This window comes from Copadichromis virginalis, linkage group LG20, assembly GCF_057382275.1.
Source record: "Copadichromis virginalis isolate Kocher_CV1m ecotype Utaka linkage group LG20, C_Virginalis_male_GT1.1, whole genome shotgun sequence".
In the NCBI taxonomy this organism is placed as follows: domain Eukaryota; kingdom Metazoa; phylum Chordata; class Actinopteri; order Cichliformes; family Cichlidae; genus Copadichromis; species Copadichromis virginalis.
This window is the reverse complement of record NC_140637.1, coordinates 24360769-24385201: the sequence shown is the minus strand read 5'-3', so window position 1 is coordinate 24385201 and position 24433 is coordinate 24360769.

Here is a 24433-nt window from a genome sequence, read left to right as displayed (position 1 = left end):
AGGTCCTTTAAGCCTGCCAATCTCTCACTTTTCACCCAAGCCCTCTCTCCAGCCTTCTCTGTCATGGAACGCTGTGCGGCAGGCAGGAGTAGGACCCAAAATGCAGGACTCACAGGCACGAGGGAATAAACTCAAAAGGCAGCTTTATTGCGTAACAGAAGATGATAGGCGATACAAAACTAGACTGGGGAAAAACTAACATAAGGCTCACCAGGAAACACGGGGGAATCACACACAGCATGAGGGACGACGTCACGCTGAACAGAGGGAGACGCAGACAGAAATACACAGAGGGTTAACGAGGGGAGTGGGAACACACGGGGAACACAGGTGACACTGATAACCATAACGAGACAGGGCGGGGTGAACTGAACACTGACGGGAGAGGTGAAACAAGGAGCACAGAGGTTCAGACAGGAGGAGAGAGAGCACGAGTAGAACACCAACGTAACAGGCAGGGGAGACACGGAATAAACACGAAAGGGGACGAGGGCTCATAAATACATAGAGGGCACACAGGGGGAAGAGAGAGCACGGGGAGAACTTAGACATGATGGGCAGGGGAAGCATGGAATAAAACATAAGGAGAGACGAGGGCTCACAGATACACAGAGGGGCACACAGGGAGACATGAAGGGCAAGGGACCAAAACCAGAAGCCATGGAATAAATCACACACAAGTACAACAACACGAAAATCACAAAAAACCAAAAACGCTGGGTCAGGAGACCCAGGACCGTGACATTCTCAGTCATTCGCTTTTACTGTTTGCTACCAACAGCAGATCATCCACAGAAATTTGCCTCATATTGGTGTATTTTTGTGATTGTGACATCGTGCTAATTTACCTGCTTAGTAAATCTTAGAAAGATTGCCTTAATAAAATTGTAGTTTTCTAATTTAGCAAGGTACGTGATACAATGTGAAGTAAAGGGAAAAACACAAAAAACAAAACAAAACAAAATAATTAGCAACAACATGCTCGTGTGCTTCAGGGTGGGATAAACATGTTTAATTCAATTCAGTTCAATTCAATTCAATTCAGTTTTATTTATGTAGCGCCAAATCACAACAACAATCGCCTCAAGGCACTTTATATTGTAAGGTAGACCCTACAATAATACATAAAGAGAAAAAAACCCAACAATCATATGACCCCCTATGAGCAAGCACTTTGGCAACACTGGGAAGGAAAAACTCCCTTTTAAGAGGAAGAAACCTTCGGCAGAACCGGGCTTAGTGAGGGGCCATCTGGTGCAAACGGTTGGGGTGAGAGAAGGGAGACAGGATTAAAGATGTTCTGTGGAAAAGAGCCAGACAAGTGTGATTCAGTAATGTTTACTGAAGTGTTTACTAAAGCTTTTATTTCTCACTAACTTATCACTGGCTGGAAATTTGGACAAATCTGCTTTGAAAACCTGCCTTTAATTTTTTGTTAGGTAAATTGCAGCAGGGAATTCCTCCAAGTTAGGACCCTCTGGGTCTCACTGTTGTTGCCCATGAGTGTGTTAAATTCTCTCTTTAGAAAACCAATCCAACCTAAGCCATGGGAACTAAGCTGGGCCTGTTAGTAATAGAGCTATCTGATGGATCACAGCAGAAAACAATATTACATTTGTTTCAATGGAGGAAGTGTTACGGATTCAAATATTGGGGATGGATACAAGAGGAAAAACCAAAATAACAACACTGGTCCGGCCGGGTTGAGTCAAACGATGATTTTAATGATCACACGCGTGGGAGATGGACACCGTACGCGGACAGCATCAGATCTCAAAATGGTGGAGCATTGAGGTAATAACTTTGATACCCATTTGTATAGCAAATTCAATATTTGATTATCTACCTCTGTGTCACTGACCTTCCCTCTTGACACAGAAAGAAACTGATCCCACTTTGAATTACTGTGTATTAAAACATGCAAATCACATTTATGATCAAACATCTCCACTTCATTTGGCTTAGACATACAGGAAACTATACAACCCCTGGCAGAAATTATAGTTCCTCTTTTCTTTCTTTGAACTTTTTTGCTTTTCATCACATTTTTCATCAAACAAAATACACATGGAAAATGTGTATTTTGTTAAGGAAGTCATCTTTATGTTTTAATGGAGAAGCAGCCTAAAGTTCCTCAATCATCATCCTTGGCTAATTCTTATTTGTTTTGATTGATTCATGATCACCTGATTGTAAATATTACTGTAATCCACGGTCCATGATTGCTTCTCTTTAGCTCACTGTAACATTGTTTTCTTCTGATTAGGTGTTAGTGCTGTACGTAGATTTTTTTATTTGTGTGTGGGCTTTTGTGTACTTCGGTGGTAATATCACCTTCTGCTTTTACTGTGACATCCTCCAAGGTGACCTTTGTTTTGCTGTCTGTTGTTCGATGTCTTCAGTGGAGGTCAATTTCCTATGTGTTGATTTTGATCCAGTTATGATTGACACATTTGGCAACAAATCCTGCAAAGGAGATCTTTGTTTTCGATTTAGATTTTTCTGCCCAGAAAATTGCCACTGTTGGAGAAAAAACTGTGTATATGCACATCTGGCACATACATTGTTTTTCCCCATTGATATCCGATGTGTTTTCAACGTGTCCCTTTATATTTCTTTGTTTACTATATATTAATGGCTTATGCAGAAACCCACATTATTTAATGGAAACCAGTAGAAATCAGCAGAGGTTAAAAAAAGGCAAATAGCCTATCTCCCCCCACCACTCCCCCTGCCAGTGGCAGACGCCCTCAGACATCGGTGCATTGGTGGTTCTTTGTGTCCGGGGATGGGCGTCCAGGTACCCACCGGCTCACTCCTGGTGGCTGCTTGTCGGGGCCTGGAGCCTGGGGCTCGCTCGGGCCCTCAGCCTCTGGGCCTGGAGCTCGGTCACTCTGGCACAGCTGGCTGCCGGTAGAGCCACTGCAATTCCCCCTGGCTTCTGCTCCGTGGCTGCTGAGCGACCCCTCATCTGGGGCTCTCCTCAGCTCTTTCAGGGATAGTGGCACGGTTGCCCCTTCGTTGGTCTTCCTTGGTCTCTTGTGTTCTGGGGGTCTCTGGATGTCTTTAGCCTGGATCTCCTCCATAGCTGTTTCATACCCAGGAGGACAGGGCTATGGCTCCCCACAACCTCTAGCAGATCATTACATGAAGGAACCGTTTAAATACAAGCGCGCTCATGCTCACAGGTGTACACACGGGTGCTCACAGACACAAACTACACCCTTTTTGGCTGCTACCTCAAAACACACTGTGCGCTGTCGATTTTACGTGCTGCACAATAATATTTAATATTTACTGTTATATTCACATAGATCATCGCGATGATGTTGTTTATTATATTGCTCTGTTTTTCTTTGCTTGTTTTCTCTTTTTTCTTTCTCAGCAGGGTGAACAAGGTGATTGATATATGTATTTTTTGTCAGTTTGTCTTGTTGGTTTTTGCCCTTTATCACCATCCCTCTTCCCCGTTCTTTTTCTTTCCCTCTTTCTTTCTCCATTTAGTCCATTTGATAAAGTAAATCCGTTGGGCATCTTTCTTTGCCTATAGACAACAATTCTGATGGCAGAAGAACCAAACAGAACCAAATATATATATATATATATATATAAATAAAAAGGGCAAATATTCTGTGGCCTGGGGTGATTTTGGGTTCTGTTGGAAAAAGTGTCATGTTATCTCATCAATTGCCAGGGAGAGTACACACACACACACACACACACACACACACACACACACACACAGTTTGTAGGTTATTTTGCATGTTGAAAGGGAGCAAATAGGGAAAATGGATTTGAATGTGGAAACATTTACATGTGTACTTTGAAACCCAAATATATAGTCAATACCCAGCATTTTGCATTTAACCAAATAAATGAAAGCGTAAGACACTGAGTTTGTGGAACAACTTTGGATCACAGCCCTACATGATTCTCTGAAATTATTTCCAATGCAAACAAAACCCATTTAGAAATGAATATGTGTTTCAACATACTTTTTCGGCCCCACACGAAACAAACCAGAAAGCAATTAAAGAAATCAACAAAACAAAATCTAATCAACAAAAAAAGACAAAAGGTGTGTTCAAATAGTTCATTTTTTGTCATTACTAAATGAGACGGGTAACCTGTGTGGTAGCCATTGTAAGAGCTGTCCCAATTCTCCAAATAATAAAGAAAGGAGTTTTGGTGCTTCCAGTGGGCCTGTGAGGTCAAATGCAATGCAACTTAAGGAAGAACCCACAAATAGAAAAATGCTGCTTAAGCATATGCATTGTTTGTCCTTTATTTTGACCTGTGTTAAACAACAGGGTAAAAATACCTTGTGTCTAAGGAGCACGTTTTGTAAGGCAAGGCAAGGCAAGTTTATTTGTATAGCACAATTCAACGACAAGGTGATTCAAAGTGCTTTACAGAGACATTAGAAACAAAAACAAATAAAAAGCATGATTTAAAATTGGAGGGGCAGCACGGTGGCACGGTGGTTAGCACTGTTGCCGCACAGCAAGAAGGTCCTGAGTTCAATTCCACCATCAGGCCGGGGTCTTTCTGTGTGGAGTTTGCATGTTCTCCCCGTGTCTGCGTGAGTTCCGTCCGGGTACTCCGGCTTCCTCCCACCGTCCAAAGACATGCAGTTTGTGGGGATAGGTTAATTGGATAATCCAAATTGCCACTAGGTGTGAATGTGCGAGTGAATGTGAGTATGAATGGTTGTCTGTCCTTGTGTGTTAGCCCTGCGACAGACTGGCGACCTGTCCAGGGTGTACCCCGCCTCTCGCCCTATGACAGCTGGGATAGGCTCCAGCACCCCCCGTGACCCTGAAAAGGATAAGCGGTAGCGAATGGATGGAAAAATGGATGGATTTAAAATTGATTAAAACAAGCAAACAAACAAACTAATTAACAAACAAAACAGTATATAAAATCAAAACAGATAAAATCAGAACAGTAGATAAAAATGTAAGTTTTAAAATTTAAGCTTAAAAGTGTGGATTTGGTGCTTTATTCAAATGCAGCTGAGAATAGGTGAGTCTTCAACCTGGATTTAAATAAACTGAGTGTTTCAGCTGATCTGAGGCTTTCTGGGAGCTTGTTCCAGATATAAGGAGCATAAAAGCTGAATGCAGCTTCTCCGTGTCTGGTTCTGACTCTGGGAACTGATAAAAGACCGGATCCAGATGACCTGAGGGATCTGGAAGGTTCATACTGGGTCAGGAGGTCATTGATGTATTTTGGTCCTAAACCATTCAGAGCTTTATAGACCAGCATCAGAACTTTAAAGTCTATCCTCTGACGGACAGGCAGCCAGTGTAAAGACCTCAGAGCTGGACTGATGTGGTCCACTTTTTTGATCTTAGTGAGGACTCGAGCAGCAGAGTTCTGAATGAGCTGTAGTTATCTGACTGATTTTTTAGGTAGACCTGTAAAGATGCTGTTACAGTAATCAAGCCTACTAAAGATGTGTGCATGGACTAGTTTTTCCAGGTCCTGTTGAGACATCAGATCTTTTATCCTTGAAATATTCTTGAGGTGATAGTAAGCTGACTTTGTTATTGTCTTAATGTGTTTTTCTAAGTTTAGGTCTGCATCCATCACTACACCCAAATTTCTCGCCTGGTTTGTGGTTTTTAGGTGTATAGATTGAAGTTCTCTGGTGACCTGTAATCGTTTTTCTTTGGCGCCAAAGACTATTACCTCAGTTTTGTTTTTGTTTAGCTGGAGAAAATTGTGGCACAACCAGTCATTAATTTCCTCAATGCATTTACCAAGAGCCTGTACAGGGCCTTGGTCTCCTGGTGACATTGTGATATATATTTGTGTGTCATCTGCATAGCTATGATAGTTTATTTTGTTGTTCTTTATAATCTGTGCCAGTGGGAGCATGTAAATGTTAAACAGAAGGGGTCCCAAGATGGAACCTTGGGGAACTCCACATGTGATACTTGTCTGCTCAGATGTGAAGTTACCTATTGATACAAAATATTTCCTGTTTTCTAAGTATGTTTTGAACCAGTTTAGTACAGTTCCTGAAAGACCTGTCCAGTTCTCCAGTCGTTTGAGTAATATGTTGTGGTCAACTGTATCAAATGCTGCACTGAGATCCAGTAAAACTAGGACTGACATTTTTCCACTGTCTGTATTCAGACATATGTCATTAAACACTTTGGTCAGAGCGGTTTCAGTGCTGTGGTTCTGTCTAAAACCTGACTGGAAGGCATCGTAGCAGTTATTCTGTTTTAAGAAGTAATTGAGCTGTTGAGAAACTGCTTTTTCAATGATCTTACTTAAAAATGGGAGATTTGAGATCGGCCTGTAGTTGTTCATCTGTGTCTTGTCAAGATTGTCCTTTTTCAGTATAGGTTTGATTACAGCAGTTTTTAGTGATTCTGGAAACACACCTGACATTAAAGAAAAGTTGATGATCTGTAACAGGTCTGACTCTAAAGTCTTTGAGACCTTTTTGAAAAAACTTGTTGGCAGGACATCTAAACAGCAGGAGGAGGAGTTCAGTTGACCTAAGATGTCCTCCAGGTATTTGCTGTTAATAGGGTGAAACTGTTTCATGGTGTTTAAACGGTTTTTTGGTGGACACAGTACATATCCTGGATCTGCTGTTGATGTACCAATTGCTTGTCTAATTTTTTGGATTTTTTCTGTGAAGAATTTGGCAAAGTCATTGCAGGCCATGGTCGAATGAAGTTCAGCTGCCACTGACACAGGAGGGTTTGTTAGCCTGTCAACTGTAGAAAATAAGACCCGAGCATTATGGCTGTTTTTAGTGATGATGTCAGAGAAGTAGGACCTCCTTGCACTCCTCAGTTGTAAATTATAATTGTGAAGTTTCTCTTTATAGTACACTGTAAAAAAATATTGTAGAATTTACAGTGAATTACTGGCTGCTGTGGTTGCCAGAATTTCACCGTGGAAAATAAATTGTAAATGTAGAACACAAAACGGTATCCTATTTTGGTAACCTCAAATTTCACATTAAATAATAATTATTTTTTTTACATTAAATGACTGAATTTAAACATAAATTCATGTGAAAACAACAGACATTCCGTTAACCTGATTACAGTCTTACTTTGTTAAATATAGTGAAACTGTATAAAATAATACAGTATCATACCTAAAAAGTTGAATATTACTGTAAATTACTGGCAGCTGTGGTTGCCAGAATTTCACCGTAGAAAATATTGTGATAATGCAGAATACATAACGGTATACTTGTTGATAAATGTAAAATTCACAGTGAACTTTGGTTTTTGTACAATTATTACACAGAAATAAAAAACTAATATAAAGTAAACCAGTTAAAATACATTTTAATAAGCTTGTTTACCGTCTCCTATTGACAAAGCACAGAAGGGCTGTATAATACAAAACGTACCTTTTTATTCAAAAGTTCATATTTACACAAAATTATTGGCAGCTGTTGCAGCCAGAATGTCGTCTAAAAAAATTAAGGTCCAACAAATGAGGTAATAAACAGAATAGGGATCCATCCATCCATCCATCCATTTGCTACCGCTTATCCTTTTCAGGGTTGCGGCACTGGGGTCTATCCCAGCTTTCATAAGGTGAGAGGCGGGGTGCACCCTGGACAAGTCGCCAGTCTGTCACAGGGCTAACACACAACCATTCGCACTCACATTTACACCTATGGGCAATTTGGATTATCCAATTAACCTATCCCCACAAACTGCATGTCTTTGGACGGTGGGAGGAAGCCGGAGTACCCGGAGGGAACCCATGCAAACACGAGGAGAACATGCAAACTCCACACAGAAAGACCCCAGCCTGATGGTAGAATTGAACTCAGGACCTTCTTGCTGTGCTGCAACAGTGCTAACCACCATGCCACCGTGCTGCACTAAACAGTTAATATTTAATTATAAAATTAATGACTAAAAAGGCACTGATCTAATTAATATCAAACTTAATACAACCAAAAATAAATGAGTACATAATAAACAGTCAAACAAAATTTAAAACACTTAATACTTGCAGTGGTTGACAAAGTTTCTTTTTAGAGGGCTTTCAAAACAGTCTCTGATGGTGTCTGAGGAACTGGAACTGGTTTTGGATTCAATGTGCTGGAGGACTTGCATGTTGTTCTTCAGATGCTTGGTGTAGATTAGCATTCTTTCGTTGCAGTCTGAAAGCAAATACAAAGCACAAAGCAAACTGCCCATTTCAAAAGCAAATATACAATCTTACATGTAATAGAGCTGACACAATTAGTCGTATAATGATTTACAATTGTGATGCATTGCAATGCGGGAAAAAAAGCATTCTTAATCCATTCAGAAGAAACTAATCGGTTATTAAATACAGTCCTAATCAAAAGTTTAAGACCACTTGAAAAATGGCAAAAAATCATCTTTTGCATGGTTGGATCTTAACAAGGTTCCAACAACATGCAACAAGCAGAAATGGGAATGAGACAAAACATTTAACTTACATTTCACAAACTTAAACTGGGACAGGCTGTTTTACAGCTGATCAAATATTTAGGACCACATGCCTTTAAAAGGCCAAATCTGTGCAAGACTGTGGATTCATTGTCATTTTCTGTCAGGTAGTCAGACTGTCAGGATGTTCTGATGGCAAAAGCAAAAAAACATTTCTTTTTGAACATGGTCTGCATAAGCAGGGTCGCTCACAGCGCGCCATCGCTGCTGAGGTGGGATGCAGTTAAGACGGTCATTTCTTAAATAATCCTGGGGGTTATGGAACAAAAGCGTGAAGTGGAAGACCTAAAAAATCTTCAACCTGAATTAAGGCCATTAGTGGTGCCAACTGCACCCCATAAGCATCACACGGCATCTGAGACTGAAGGGCTTCAAAAACCAATTCTCTGATGAGAAAAAAATATAACCTTTTTTTTTCTCCTGTAAAAAAATGCAACCTTGATGGTCCTGATGGTTTCCAACCTTACTGACATGACAAACAGGTCCCACCTGAGATGTTTTCTTCGCCCTGCAGACGAGGGGGCGCCACAATGATTGGGGAGATGCTTTTTCCTTCAGTGGAACAATGAAGCTGCTGGCTATGTCCAGATGTTGCAGAGAGCATCCCTCATGACTGAAGGCCCTCATTTGTGTGGTAACGACTGGGTTTTTCAGAATAGAATAGAATAATCCTTTAATTGTCCCACAAGGGGAAATTTGGTTGTAACAGCAGCCAGAAAGACACATATACAACAAACAGTACACAGGACACAGAACAGAAACATACACAATTTTTCTTACATATTTACATTAAGGACAATGGTTACTATAAACAGAGTACTGTACAGTTATTAAATTAAATACAAATACCTACAGATAAGAGGCAAACCAGGTTGTAGTGCGAATCGGTTGATTAAATTATTGCAGTTACAGCGCAGATGTAAACATCTATGTTTGTTGGGAGCAGTTTTGATTGTACAGTCTGACAGCTGCAGGGAGGAAGGACCTGCGGAAACGCTCCTTCATGCATCTAGGATGCAGCAGTCTGTCACTGAAGGAGCTCTTTCAACAGGACAACGCTACAATTCACAATGCCCGTAGGACAAGGGACTTCTTCCAGGAGAATAACATCACTCTTTTGGACCATCCTGTGTTTTTCCCTGATCTAAATCCAACTGAGAATGGACAACAGTTCCAGACAGTAGACGCCCTTTGTGTGGCCGTCTTCACCACTTGGAGAAATGTTCCCACTCGCCTCATGGAAACGCTTGCATGAAGTGATCAACAAGAACAGCGGACCAATTAATTACTGAGTTCAAGTTTGGAACTTTCTGTTTTGGGGGTATACCCATGTTTTTTGGATGTGTGGTCCTAAACTTTTGATCAGCTGTAAAACAGCCTTTTTCAGTTTAAGCGTTGTTTTTAATAAATTGCGTGCTCAAAAAATGTTTTACCTCACTCCTATTTCTTCTTGTTGCATGTTGAAGCTCTACTTGGAACCTTGTTAAGATCCAACCATGCAAAATATGATTTTTTGCCATTTTTCAAATGGTCTAAAACTTTTGATCAGGACTGTACAACCTAAAAATAACAGCAATTTGTTTTTTTCAGCCACATACATCACAGTGGACCAACAAGTGCAGTTTGTGTTCAGACAAATTTTGAGTCAGTTAATGAAGTTGGAGTGAGACACTGAGACCTCTCCTGTCGTTATTACATAACTCCAAAAACCATTATTTTTTTTCACCAAAAAATTTAAGAAACAGCACAACATCATATGACATGCCATAAAAATCTTGTGCCCTAATCAAAATGGCAAACCAGGCTGACAAATGTGAAAATATTTTAAACAGTTGAAAACTGACTCAAACTTTACTCCTTCTGGTGTACCTTAAGTCTTGAGGTGTTCAACCGGAGAGTTGTACATCTCTATGGTGCATTCTGCTCCACACTGATTTGGATCACCACCCTGAAAAACAGATTGTGTCATTAAACAGTATCTACAGAAATGATGTGTATGACTAAAGGAGAAGCCACCAGTGCAATGTGAGCCCGAATTATCTCCAGCATGCAAAACAAGGTTCCTTTAACTATAGTTTTATCTATTTATTTCCATTACCTACAGGATTAACAACTTCAAAGGCATCTTGGTATAGCAGTAATTTGAAACATAATGGATTTTGGTAAAAAAAATAAAAATAAATTACAACTTTTGAATATCTGACCATCACTAATGTCACACTGTACATCTGATGAAGACTCAGCTGATAGCTCACCTGTTACACATCTCTGCCACAAATATTTCAGAGTCTCTCTTAGAGGTACATAGTATGCAAAATGATCTGTTCTATTCTTACTTTATCCTAAAAAAAATTTCTTGGACTCCACATACTTCAACATGTGTATGAAGGTCTGTGTTCTGGAGTATGTTGTCCTCAGTGGCCCTTTATGACATACAGAAAACAGCCTGGATCCCTTGACCGCCTCACAAAGCTTGGCAATACCCTCATCAGATAATGTTGTTTCAGTTTTAAGAAGTGTAGTGAGCTTATTCAGAGTATGACTGACCCAACTCGTGTATTTTTTTAAAATTTCCTCTACAATGGTCAGGATGACAGAAGCAGGTCGCAGTGAAATACATAACCCCTCAGTGACTTCACTGATCTCAGTCCACGAGGGCCGGTGTCCCTGCAGGTTTTAGATCTCACCTTGTTTCAACACACCTGAATCACATGATTAGTTTGTTACCAGGCCTCTGGAGAACTTCAGGACATGTTGAGGAGCTAATTTAGCCATTTAAATCAGCTGTGTTGGTTCGAGGACACATCTAAAACCTGCAGGGACACCGGCCCTCGTGGACTGAGATTGCCCAGGAGCTTTAGCTGCTAAATCCAAATGAAACAGGCGTTTGTTTCACAGTAAGGCTAGCTAAAATCTTCAACTTGCTGCATTAGCATGAACTTTCCGGGAAACTAAACAGGACTGTTTAAATCAGGTGTTTTCCATTTAATGATCCACAGTGTACACTCATTGGCAGGGGAACAATATGAGAACAACTCCACCAAGGCTCGCAATTCTGGAAGAGCATGTGGGAAATGGAGGAAACACAACAACAATATTCAGTGGCTAGTGGATCTAAAAGCAGAGCATAGCAACCTCACTGAACAAGATCCAGTAACCATCACAGTGGGAGACATGCAAGAAAGTCTCCACTATGAAGAACTGCACAGCATCAGGCACTGACCTGATTCACATCTACAGGTTAAAGAAGCTAACTGCACTTCACAAGCGCCCGGAAACAACACAACGTTAGAGGCCTTTGTACTGCTTACTGTGAGTAACTCATCTTTGATTTGGACACATTTATTAAAAATAATAACTGAAAACACTATAAGTGCCACAGGGAGTAACAAGGGAATCTTAAATTTCATTCAATTTAATTCTAGGTAAGTTATTAAGTTTACTAAACTGTTGAATCCATCCATCCATCCATCTTCATCCGCTTTATCCGAGGCCGGGTCACGGGTGCAGCAGCCTAAGCAAAGAGGCCCAGACCTCCCTCTCCCCAGTCACCTCCTCCAGCTTATCCGGGGGAACACCAAGGCGTTCCCAGGCCAGCCGAGAGATATAATCTCTCCAGCGTGTCTTGGGTCTGCCCCGGGGCCTCCTCCCGGTGGGACATGCCTGGAACACCTCATCCAGGAGGCGCCCAGGGGGCATCCTTGTCAGATGCCCGAACCACCTCAGCTGGCTCCTTTCAATGTGTAACAGCAGCGGCTCTACTCTGAGCCCCTCCCGGATGGCCAAACTTCTCACCCTATCTCTAAGGGAGAGGCCAGCCACCCTTCGGAGGAAGCTCATTTCTGCCGCTTGTGTCCGCGATCTCGTTCTTTTGGTCACTACCCACAGCTCGTGGCCATAGGTGAGGGTAGGGACGTAGATCGACCGGTAAATTGAGAGCTTTTACACTGAACTCCCTCTTCACCACAACGGACCAGTGCAGTGTCTGCATTACTGCAGCTGCAGCCCCAATCCGTCTGTCGATCTCCGGCTCCCTTCTCCCATCACTCACGAACAAGACCCCGAGATACTTGAACTCCTCCACTTGGGGCAGGAACTCATCCCCGACCCGGAGTGGGCACTCCACCCTTTTCCGGCTGAGAACCATGGCCTCAGATTTGGAGGTGCTGATCCTCATTCCCGCTGCTTCACACTCGGCTGCGAACCGTTCCAGTGCGAGCTGGAGGCCCTCACCCGATGAAGCCAACAGAACCACATCATCCGCAAAAATCAGAGATGAGATTCTGAGGCCACCAAAGCGAAAGCCCTCCACCACTTGGCTGCGCCTAGAAATCCTGTCCATAAAAATTATGAACAGAACCGGAGACAAAGGGCAGCCCTGGTGGAGCCCATCACCCACCGGGAACGAGTCCGACTTATTGCCGGCAATGTGAACCAAGCTCTTGCAACGGTTGTATAGGGATCGAATGGCCCGTAGCAATGGGCCAGACACCCCATACTCCCGCAACACCTCCCACAGGACACCCCGAGGGACACGGTCGAATGCCTTCTCCAAGTACACAAAACACATGTTGGGCAAACTCCCATGCACTCTCAAGTATCCTCGAGAGGATAAAGAGCTGGTCCAGTGTTCCGCGACCAGGACAAAAACCGTATTGTTCCTCCTGTATCCGAGGTTTGACTAGCGGACGAACTCTCCTTTCCAGCACCCTGGCATAGACTTTCCCAGGGAGGCTGAGGAGTGTGATCCCCCTGTAGTTGGAACACACCCTCCGGTCCCCTTTCTTAAAGATGGGGACCACCACCCTGGTCTGCGAGTCCACGGGTACTGCCCCTGATCTCCATGCAACATTGCAGAGGCGTGTCAACCAGGACAGCCCTACAACGTCCAGAGCCTTCAGGAACTCGGGGTGGACCTCATCAACACCAGGGGCTCTGCCACCAAGGAGTTGTTTAACTGCCTCAGTGACCTCGCCCCCGGAAATTGGCGGGTCATTCCTCCTCCCCAGACTCTGCTTCCTCCTCGGAAGACGTGTCAGTGGGATTAAGGAGGTCCTCAAAGTATTCCTTCCACCGCCTGACAATTTTCTCAGTCGACGTCAGCAGCGCTCCGCCAGCACTATACACAGTGCAGGTAGAGCACCGCTTTCCCCTCCTGAGACGCCTGACGGTTTGCCAGAATCTCTTCGAGGCAGTCCAAAAGTCTTTTTCCATGGCCTCTCCGAACTCCTCCCGAGTTTTTGCTTCAGCCACTGACCGAGCCGCATTCCGCTTGGCCTGTCAATACCTGTCGGCTGCCTCCGGAGTCCCACAGGCTAACCAAGCCTGATAGGACTCCTTCTTCAGCCTGGTGGCTCCCTTCACCTCTGGTGTCCACCATTTGGTTCGGGGATTACCACCACGGCAGGCACCAACCACCTTGCGGCCGCATCTCAATGCAGCAGCTTCGGCAATGGAGACGCTGAACATGGTCCATTCGGACTCAATGTCCCCAGTCTCCCTCGCAATGCTGTTGAAGCTCTGCCGGAGGTGTGCATTGAAGATCTCGCGGACTGGGGCCTCTGCTAGACGTTCCCAGCACACCCTCACTACACGTTTAGGTGCACCAGGTCTGTCCAGCGTCCTGGTGCCACGTGCACTTATGGACACTCTTATGTTCGAACAGGGTGTTCGTTATGGCCAAACTGTGATTAGCACAGAAGTCCAATAACAAAGCACCGCTCTAAGAAGGCTGGGTACTCCGAACTGCCACTCGGCGCATAAGCGCAGATGACAGTCAGGACCCGTTCCCCGACCCTAAGGCGCAGGGAACAAACCCTCTCATCCACCAGGAGAAACCCCAACGTACCGGCAGCAAGCCGAGGGGATGTTAGAATACCCACCCCAGCCTGCCGCCTCTCACCAGGGGCAACTCCAGACTGAGACAGAGTCCAGCCCCTCTCCAGGAGAATGGTTCCAGAGCCCAAGCCATGCGTAGAGGTGAGCCCGACTATATCTAGCCGGTACCTCTCAACCTCACACACTAAGTCAGGCTCCTTCCCTACCAGAGAGGTGACATTCCATGTCCCTATTGCCAGTCTTGGCAGCTGAGGGTCAGTCCACCAGGGCCTCCGCTCCTGGCCGCCACCCGGCACACAATGCACCTGACCCCTATGGCGCCTCCTGCGGGTGGTGGGCCTGGGGGAAGATGGGCCTATGTCTCCTCTTCGGGCTGTGCCCGGCCGGGCCCCATGGACTAAGGCCCGGCCACCAGACGCTCGCCCTCGGGCACCCTCCTCAGGCCTGGCTCCAGGGCGGGGCCCCGGTAACCCTATCCCGGGCAGGGTAAACTGTTCCCTCGATGTTTTTTTCATAAGGGTCTTCTGAATCGCTCTTTGTCTGGTCCCTCACCCAGGACCAATTGGCCATGGGAGACCCTACCAGGGGGCAAAAGCCCCCAGACAACATAGCCCCTGGGATCCCTGGGACACACAAACCCCTCCACCACAAAAAGGTAGCGATTCAAGGAGGAGCAAACTGTTGAATCATTCAACAATTTTCTTTCTGTAGTGCTAAAAATTGTGACACAATATTTTTAAATTATAATGTCTTGCAGTACATTTTGTGACTTTTTTTGCACTTTTACAAATAAATTGATAAAAGTCACATCTTGCTTTGTTTTTATAAATCCTCTATTTAAGCTAATTGTTTAGGGGAAATTGCTACAATGCCAGAATATTATTCACTGGATTAGATTGCCCAAACCTAATATTTGAAGGAATTTTAAGCAAAAAAATGACTACTTCAAACATCCTGAGGATGGACAATGCAGTGCAAAGTGTGTTAACCCTTTAAAGCCGGTCGGAGCGGGCACGCTCTGTTTTGCGTAACTATTTTTAAATCCCGGTAGCTCTGCAACCACGTAAGCTAGCGCAATAATTTTTTTTGCATATGAAACCGGAGGAGTTGTACTTACATCTTATGCCAGCAGCTTGTCCTTGGTCACAGTTTCCTTCCACATATAGCTTTGCAGCGCTTGCAGCAACAAAAACATAATATTCCAGAAACACGCTTTGCCGATCCGATCAGCTGTTCATAACACTTCCTATGTTGGAATAGACGTCAGCGCGAACTTTTGCATGTCCGCCATGACCTGCCCGAAACCGGAAGTGACGTCATTTTCGCGGAAATGTAGTTTTTTTTTACGATCAGGGCCTCATGAGCTTATACTGGTGTTTTTAAAAGTTATCTTTGACTTTATGACTTTCTGTGTCGTTTCTGGGATGCTTAGAAGTCATATTGCACTGCTGGAAATAGTTTATTTTGATGCATATGCTGCTTTTTTTGCAAATTTGCACTATAATATTTATTTTCGTTTTTCCTGCAGTGTATAGAAATTGGTGTATTTCAAAAATAAAACTATGAAGACAGTCAAAATAAATTTCCTGTGGTGGGAAACTATTTTGTGCAACTTTTTTGTATTTACAGTTTTGAGGGATAAGCCTCTTAAATTTCTCTAACTAGAAATATATGTTAAAAAACAAAAACGATTTTCAATTTTTTTGTAGTTTATTGCACTTTTTTGCAATTTATGTAATTACTATGCACTTAATGCATACATATTATTAAAATCTGGGCTATAATGGTTGTATTGATGTATAGCAACTTGAAATGCTCCCAAAAATGGCTCTACAACATGTAAAATATAATATAAGCTCTGGCGGACTTGGTTCTATGGTAGGTCTTAAAGGGTTAAACATTATAGGCTCAAGTTACAATTGTTTCTGGACCATTTTGCTTGGAAAATGGAACAAATGTAGAGACCTATTTGAACTGGAACACTCACCTTTTACCAGTGTTTGCACAGTGTGCCTTATTATCACGCACTTCTGTGTATCTCTTCCTTTGTGTTGAATGTCTCTCTGTTTGTGTATCCAAGAGTGTGGTGCTCCTCCCAGCTACCTGTTTGCACATCTGTCATCGATCATAACATCAGTGCTGTTATACTGCTGTCAATACAATGTATTTATATTGTCAAACACAGAATATTCATAATAATTTCTTACTATCATAAGTTTGCATTCAACAGCTTACAATGAGTTCTCCATATCTCCCTCCAGGAAACAGGTTCTCTTACACAGAGCCCTCCACCTTTCACCAAACTTTTGTGATGTTAAGTTTATGTTACAGACATCAGAGGGTGTCCCAACACAGTTGGGGGCTATTCCATTTTCATTGTTATATGATGCCACCAATTTATACTCACTGACCCTTTAAGCCTCCGGCATGACAGCGTCTCAGCCATCAGACTCCATCTCCATTGTGCAACTGCCTGCCATTATTTCTACTCCACTCACCTCCTCATCCCTACCTCTTCAAGTATTGCAATAACTTGCTGCTAACCATCTTCATTCTCTAACATTTCAGAATACTTATTTTAGTAGGCAATACTGTGATGTAAATTTATGGATTATTTTAATCTTGTGACAACTTCTAACAGTAATTTGATACAACTCATGGCTGAAAGTTAAGGGGCCACTGGAAGCCTTACATCACACATATTTCCTTCTATGGAGGAAGCAGGAGCTGAGGACTGTTCAGCAACTCAAGTTGGTGCAGTTAGCTCATTTAACTCAAGCATGGATGAAAAATCTGATGTTGTTTATTCCAACAGATTCAGAAGATTTCTTACCACCCTGAACATGAAGTACTATCCAGTTGCCGTCATTTAAGGTGATGATCTTTTGAAGCCTTTCTTCTGTGGAAAATAGTGACAACCAATGTTAATAAACCATGTAAACTAGTGTTACAAAGCAAACTAACCATGGTTTCTGTCATGTAGTTAGGCTAGCAATGGACTTTCTACAAGAAATAAACATAAAGACACAAACCGGAGAAGAATGACACAGGTAGATCAGATACTACAGAAAATGGTCTTTAGTCAGATGTCTAAGGAACTTGGAAAAAAAGCATCTGGACTTCTTTAAGTTCCTTGAAGACGTTTCACCTCTCATCCAAGACAAGAAACACAAGGAATGGACATCAGACCAATTAAAATCTTTGCTTTGGTCTGATGATTCCAAATTTGAGACCTTTGGTTGCATCCACCGCGTCTTAGTGCGGTGCAGAAAAGGTGAATGGATGGTCTCTGCATGTATGGTTCCCAGGCAAGGCAAGGCAAATTTTATTTGTATAGCACACTTTCAGCACAAGGCAATTCAAGGTGCTTCACATGATTAAAATTAAAGCACATAACATAGAACATAAATCACTTTAAAAGTTAAAATACAAGAAAACATTTACAATAAAACAATAATCAAGACAATAATTTGTATGAAAATTAAAACGAGCAAGTAGAAAGCCATAATAGTATCAGTTACTCATAAGCAAGTTTAAATAAGTAAGTTTTAACTTTAGACTTAAAAGAGTTCAGTGTCTCTGCAGCTTTGCTTTCTCCCGATAGTGTGTTCTAGATGTGAGGAGCATAGAAACTAAAAGCTGTTTCTCCATGTTTAGTTCTGGTTCTAGGGACAGTCAGTGAACTAGAGCTGGAGGACCTAACTGATCTAGATGGTTTGTACCATGATAGCAGATCTCTAATGTACTCTGGTGCTAACCCATTCAAGGATTTATAAATTAATAAAAGCACTTTAAAGTCTGTTCTCTGAGCTACAGGGAGCCAGTGTAATGACTTTAAAACTGGGGTAATGTGCTCTATTTTCTTGGTTTTAGTGAGAACACGAGCAGCAGCATTCTGGATCAGCTGCATTTGTCTGATTGATTTTTTAGGTAAACTTGTGAAGATACTGTTACAGCAATCAAGGTGGCTAGAGATAAATGCATGGATGAGTCCTAACGTGAAGCATGAAGGAGGAGGTGTGATGGTGCATTGCTGGTGACACTGTTGGGGGTTTATTCAAGAAGACACACTGAAACTTATGATAGTAAAGAATTATTATGAATACTCTGTTTGTGAAAGTGTGAATACATTGTATGGACAGCAGTATAACAGCATTGATGTCATGATTGATGACAGGTGTGCAAACAGGTAGCTGTGAGGGAGGAGCACCACACCCTTGGATACAAAAACAGAGACAGAGAAACACAGAACTGTGCAATCATAAGGTACACTGTGCAAACACTGATAGAAGGTGAGTGTCTTCCAGTTCAAATAGGTCTGTACATTTGTTCCATTTTCCAAGCAAAAGGATTATTTCCTCCAAACAATAGAGAATTTATAAAACAAAACTAAATATGACTTTAATCAATGTAATTTTAAAATTGCAGGAAGTTGCAAAATGGCACACTGAAGCAGCACCAACAGCGACATGCCATCCTTTCCAGTTTGCGTTTAGTTGGTTTAGTATGTTTAGTATTTGGTTTCCTGGACTCCACAGTCACCTGATCTAAACACAATAGAGATGGTTTGGGATGAGACCGACCGAGTAAGGGCCAAAGGTCAAACAAGTGCTCGGCATCTCTGGGAACTCTTTCAAGGTTGCTGGAAAACCTTTTCAGGTGACTACCTCATGAAGCTCATCAAGAGAATGCCAAGAGTGTGCAAAGCTGTATTCAAAGCAAAGCCTGGTTATTTGAAAAATCTAAAATATGTTTTGAGTTGTTTCACACTTTTTTGTTTACCACATAAACAAACACATTTTCCATGTGTTCAAAACAGATGTCGGGCCTAATGTGCTTTAGGATGAAATGAAAATGCAGTTCCTTATTCACTTGTCTACAACATCATTGGTCATTGGTATCCTGCAGACTTAAGAGGAGTTTCTAAATTCCTGCAGCGTCTGTGAGGGCTGTGGCTCAGGTAGTAGCGCCTACAAATTGAAAAGTCAGTGGATCAATCCCAGATTTTCCAGTCTGTATGCTGAATAAACTTTGGATTAGATATTGAACAGGACATTAAATATGGTTTGTGAAGGCAAGAAAGAAAGAGAAGTCTGGGAGAAAGTTTAGATGCAGCAGTCGACCAAGATTGTGTGTATTTCTGAGTCCCTGTTTGGACATCCATCCATTTCCTTCTGCCTGCCTGGGCCAAGTCGCAGGGGCAGCAGCCTAACCAGAGAAAACCCAGACCTCCCGCTCCTGGGCCACCTCCTCCAGCCTTTCCGGGGGAACACCAAGGTGTTCCCAGGCCAGCCAAAAGATAGATTCTCTTGAGTTTGTCCTGGGTCTGCCCCGGGGCCTCTTCTCGCTGGGACATGCCCAGAATACCCCACCCAGGAGGCATCATAATGAGATGCTGAACCACCTCATTTGGCTCCTTTCGATGTGGAGGAGCAGCGGTTCTACTCTGAGGCCCTCCCAGATGGCCAAACACCTGACAGGTGTTTGCCAGCCACCCTTCGGACAAAGCTGCTTATATCTGCGATCTTGTTCTTTCGGTCACTATCCAGTGCTCATGACCATAGGTAATGGTAAATTCAGAGCTTCGGTTTTACACTCAGCTCTCCCTTTACCACAACAGACAGCATCAATATCACTGCAGGATGTATGAACAAACAAAATGTACTAGAAATACTGGGGACAGCACATTAACCCAATACTATGAAAAAATGGAAAACAACATGGAGTGGGTAATAGATAGTGATTTGTAAATAACTGGACAGGAATAACTTGAGCGTATTATATTATATCATACTACAGTCCTAACTAACTAGGCAGCTCATTGTCTTTCTCTTGTCAACACTTTTAAAAATAGAACTCATTTTAGGGTTTTGCCTGCCAGCAGGATCTTGCTGTTTGTTTACGACAGCATTAGCTAACCAGTTTCCTCTAGATAGAGAATTGAGTGTCAGTGTATGAAAGTACAGTTAAATATAGCTGTCATAAAAATTGTTGTTAGGCAAAAGTGCAGTAGTTTCCCCTGATCATTTTACTAATAAGTAAAGAGAAAAGCATCTAAATAGCCCAGCCTAATGGTTGTGTGCTGAATCAATGAATAAAAATATCAACTGTAAAAATAACTGGCCCATAGCTGTGGAAATTGACTTGAATTCTTGAGTTTGTGGAGATTAACAGTAATTTAAAAAGAGCTAAACTTGTCCTGAGCCATCATGTAAAAGTTTGTCCAAAACCCCTCTCGAATAGAGAATGTGTGGCGTATTTTGAGGTGAAAAATGCCACAACGAAGACCCCGTACTGTTGCCCACCTTAAGACTTGTTTACAGTAAGAATGGGACAAAATTACACCTGAAACACTTCACTTGGTGTCTTCAGTGCCTGAATATTTAAGTGTTGTATTAATACTGTGTGTCCAGTTTTTCTACATCATTTTTTGGTTCATGCATTAGGTGTGTCCAACTTTGTTCAATTCTGTTTTTTCAACAGTACAAAATAATCACTGAAAAACTATTTGTTGCTAGCTGTAATCAGTCTGCCTCTCCGTTTACTCTTTCAAACCAATATTTACTTCAGCTTTCTGCAGTTTCTTCACCTGATTAAATGGCTATGAAAATATTCTCCTGAGCATCTTTAAGTTGTGTCTGATTTCACAACAAAAAGGAAACAGAAAACATGATGATCAGGAAGACTTGAGTATAAAACAAGAAATACTTGTGGAACAATCACTCAAGGTCCGTTGTGTTGTGTTCGTCCTGCTATTTATGTCCATGCATTAGGCGTGTCCAACGTTGTTCAGACTTGTTTTACCAATTGTTTGAGCTCATACACGTGTTTTAAACAAGTCATGTGTACACTTAACTTGATGCTTGGACTTACTGCATATTTACAGTGGGGCAAAAAAGTATTTAGTCAGCCACCGATTGTGCAAGTTCCCCCACTTAAAATGATGACAGAGGTCAGTAATTTGCACCAGAGGTACACTTCAACTGTGAGAGACAGAATGTGAAAAAAAAAAAAATCCATGAATCCACATGGTAGGATTTGTAAAGAATTTATTCGTAAATCAGGGTGGAAAATAAGTATTTGGTCAATAACAAAAATACAACTCAATACTTTGTAACATAACCTTTGTTGGCAATAACAGAGGTCAAACGTTTACTATAGGTCTTTACCAGGTTTGCACACACAGTAGCTGGTATTTTGGCCCATTCCTCCATGCAGATCTTCTCGAGAGCAGTGATGTTTTGGGGCTGTCGCCGAGCAACACGGACTTTCAACTCCCGCCACAGATTTTCTATGGGGTTGAGGTCTGGAGACTGGCTAGGCCACTCCAGGACTTTCAAATTCTTCTTACGGAGCCACTCCTTTGTTGCCCGGGCGGTGTGTTTTGGATCATTGTCATGTTGGAAGACCCAGCCTCGTTTCATCTTCAAAGTTCTCACTGATGGAAGGAGGTTTTGGCTCAAAATCTCACGATACATGGCCCCATTCATTCTGTCCTTAACACGGATCAGTCGTCCTGTCCCCTTGGCAGAAAAACAGCCCCATAGCATGATGTTTCCACCCCCATGCTTCACAGTAGGTATGGTGTTCTTGGGATGCAACTCAGTATTCTTCTTCCTCCAAACACGACGAGTTGAGTTTATACCAAAAAGTTCTACTTTGGTTTCATCTGACCACATGACATTCTCCCAATCCTCTGCTGTATCATCCATGTGCTCTCTGGCAAACTTCAGACGGGCCTGGACATGCACTGGCTTCAGCAGCGGAACACGTCTGGCACTGCGGGATTTGATTCCCTGCCGTTGTAGTGTGTTACTGATGGTGACCTTTGTTACTGTGGTCCCAGCTCTCTGCAGGTCATTCACCAGGTCCCCCCGTGTGGTTCTGGGATCTTTGCTCACCGTTCTCATGATCATTTTGACCCCACGGGATGAGATCTTGCGTGGAGCCCCAGATCGAGGGAAATTATCAGTGGTCTTGTATGTCTTCCATTTTCTGATGATTGCTCCCACAGTTGATTTTTTCACACCAAGCTGCTTGCCTATTGTAGATTCACTCTTCCCAGTCTGGTGCAGGTCTACAATACTTTTCCTGGTGTCCTTCGAAAGCTCTTTGGTCTTGGCCATGGCGGCGTTTGGAGTCTGACTGTTTGAGGCTGTGGACAGGTGTCTTTTATACAGATGATGAGTTCAAACAGGTGCCATTCATACAGGTAACGAGTGGGGGACAGAAAAGCTTCTTACAGAAGACGTTACAGGTCTGTGAGAGCCAGAGATTTTCCTTGTTTGAGGTGACCAAATACTTATTTTCCACCCTAATTTAAGAATAAATTCTTTACAAATCCTACCATGTGAATTCATGGATTTTTTTTTCACATTCTGTCTCTCACAGGTGAAGTGTACCTCTGGTGCAAATTACTGACCTCTGTCATCATTTTAGGTGGGGGAACTTGCACAATCGGTGGCTGACTAAATACTTTTTTGCCCCACTGTATGTATCAACATTTGTATATTTACTTCATCCTTCTCATATGAGAGTTTCATATTTTATTTGAACAAAATCAGTGGTTAATCAGTGGCTGTTGATCAATAGTCATGACAATTTGCATATTAATGATCAAGAAACTGACCTCACAGCCCATTGTTTAATCAGTAGGTTTGCTTCAGTCACTGTGAAAAGAAGTCACTTGAATATATGCTAGATGCACAGAATCAACTTTTTGGGATTTACTCACCTGGATGACACCGAGACACTGTAGCAGTTTTTGATTTTGCATATAATATCAGCACCACACACTTTACTGATCCAGCACCTGGCATTCACTACCTCGGGCCAAGAGCTTGTAAGTGCACACCAGCCGCAGAACAAAGGGATATTGAAATTTTACAACAAATACATGTTACAAAACACACGTGGTCTGATAGGTTCCTCACAGTGTTACTGCAAGCCAAGAAAATGCCCTCCAGAGTAAGAATCTGGTTAGCCACTGTATTTCTAAGATTTTGAGGGCCATTTACAAAATCCTCAGTTTTATTAAAATTTAGAATCAGAAAATTAGAGGTCATCCAGGTCTTATGTCTTAAAACACTGCTGCAGTTTAACCAATTGGTGTGTATTATCTGGCTTCATGGATAGATAAAGTTGGGTATCACCTACATAGCAGTGAAAATGTATGCTATGTCTTCTGATGTTACTGCCTAAGGGACGGATGTTTAATGTAACCTGACTGAAACCCTTCAAATTAGCCATTCCTCTGCAGATGATATGTTAGCTGTCAATAATGTTTGATATGAAAAGAAGGTTAGAGATTGGCCTATAATGAGCTAAGATCGCTGGGCAGGAACAGTGCAAAATAATCACTGAAAAAAGAATTTGTTGGTAGCTGTAATCAGTCTACTGCCTTTCTGTTTTCTCTTTCAACACATTTTTTACTTCAGCTTTCTGCAGTTACTTTCATCCCATTTTGTTGATATGATTAAAGGGCTATGAAAATATTCTCCTGAGCATCTTTAAGTTGCGGGTGATTGCACAACAAAAAAGGAAAGAGAAAACATGATGATCAGGAAGACTTGAGTATAAAAGAAGGAATACTTGTGGAACAATCACTCAAGGTTTGTTGTGTTGTTTTTATCCTGTGTGTCCAGTTTTTCTACTGCTTTATTTATTTTTGGTTCATGCATTGGGCGTGTCCAACATTGTTCAGACTTGTTTTACCAATTGTTTGAGCTCATACACGTGTTTTAAAGAAATCATGTGTACACTTAACTTAATGCTTGGACTCACTGCATATTCATGCATCAGCATTTGTATTTTTGAATTATTTTTCTCATATGAGAGTTTTGTATTTTATTTGAGAAACACACTTCACTGCACCAACATATGATTATTGCATGTTAATAATTATGCTCAACATACATTGGCCACCTCATCTTAAAAAAACGTCTGGACTTCTTTAAGTTTCCTGGAGACGTTTCACCTCTCATCCGAGGAGCTTCTTCAGTTCTATGAGTGCTTGGTGGAGAGTCCAAGATTTAAGCTCTTTTAGGAATGTACATAAGAGGGTCATGGACCCCCTATTGATCCTCTGCCTAATCATATGAGGCACGGTGTGAAAACGGGTG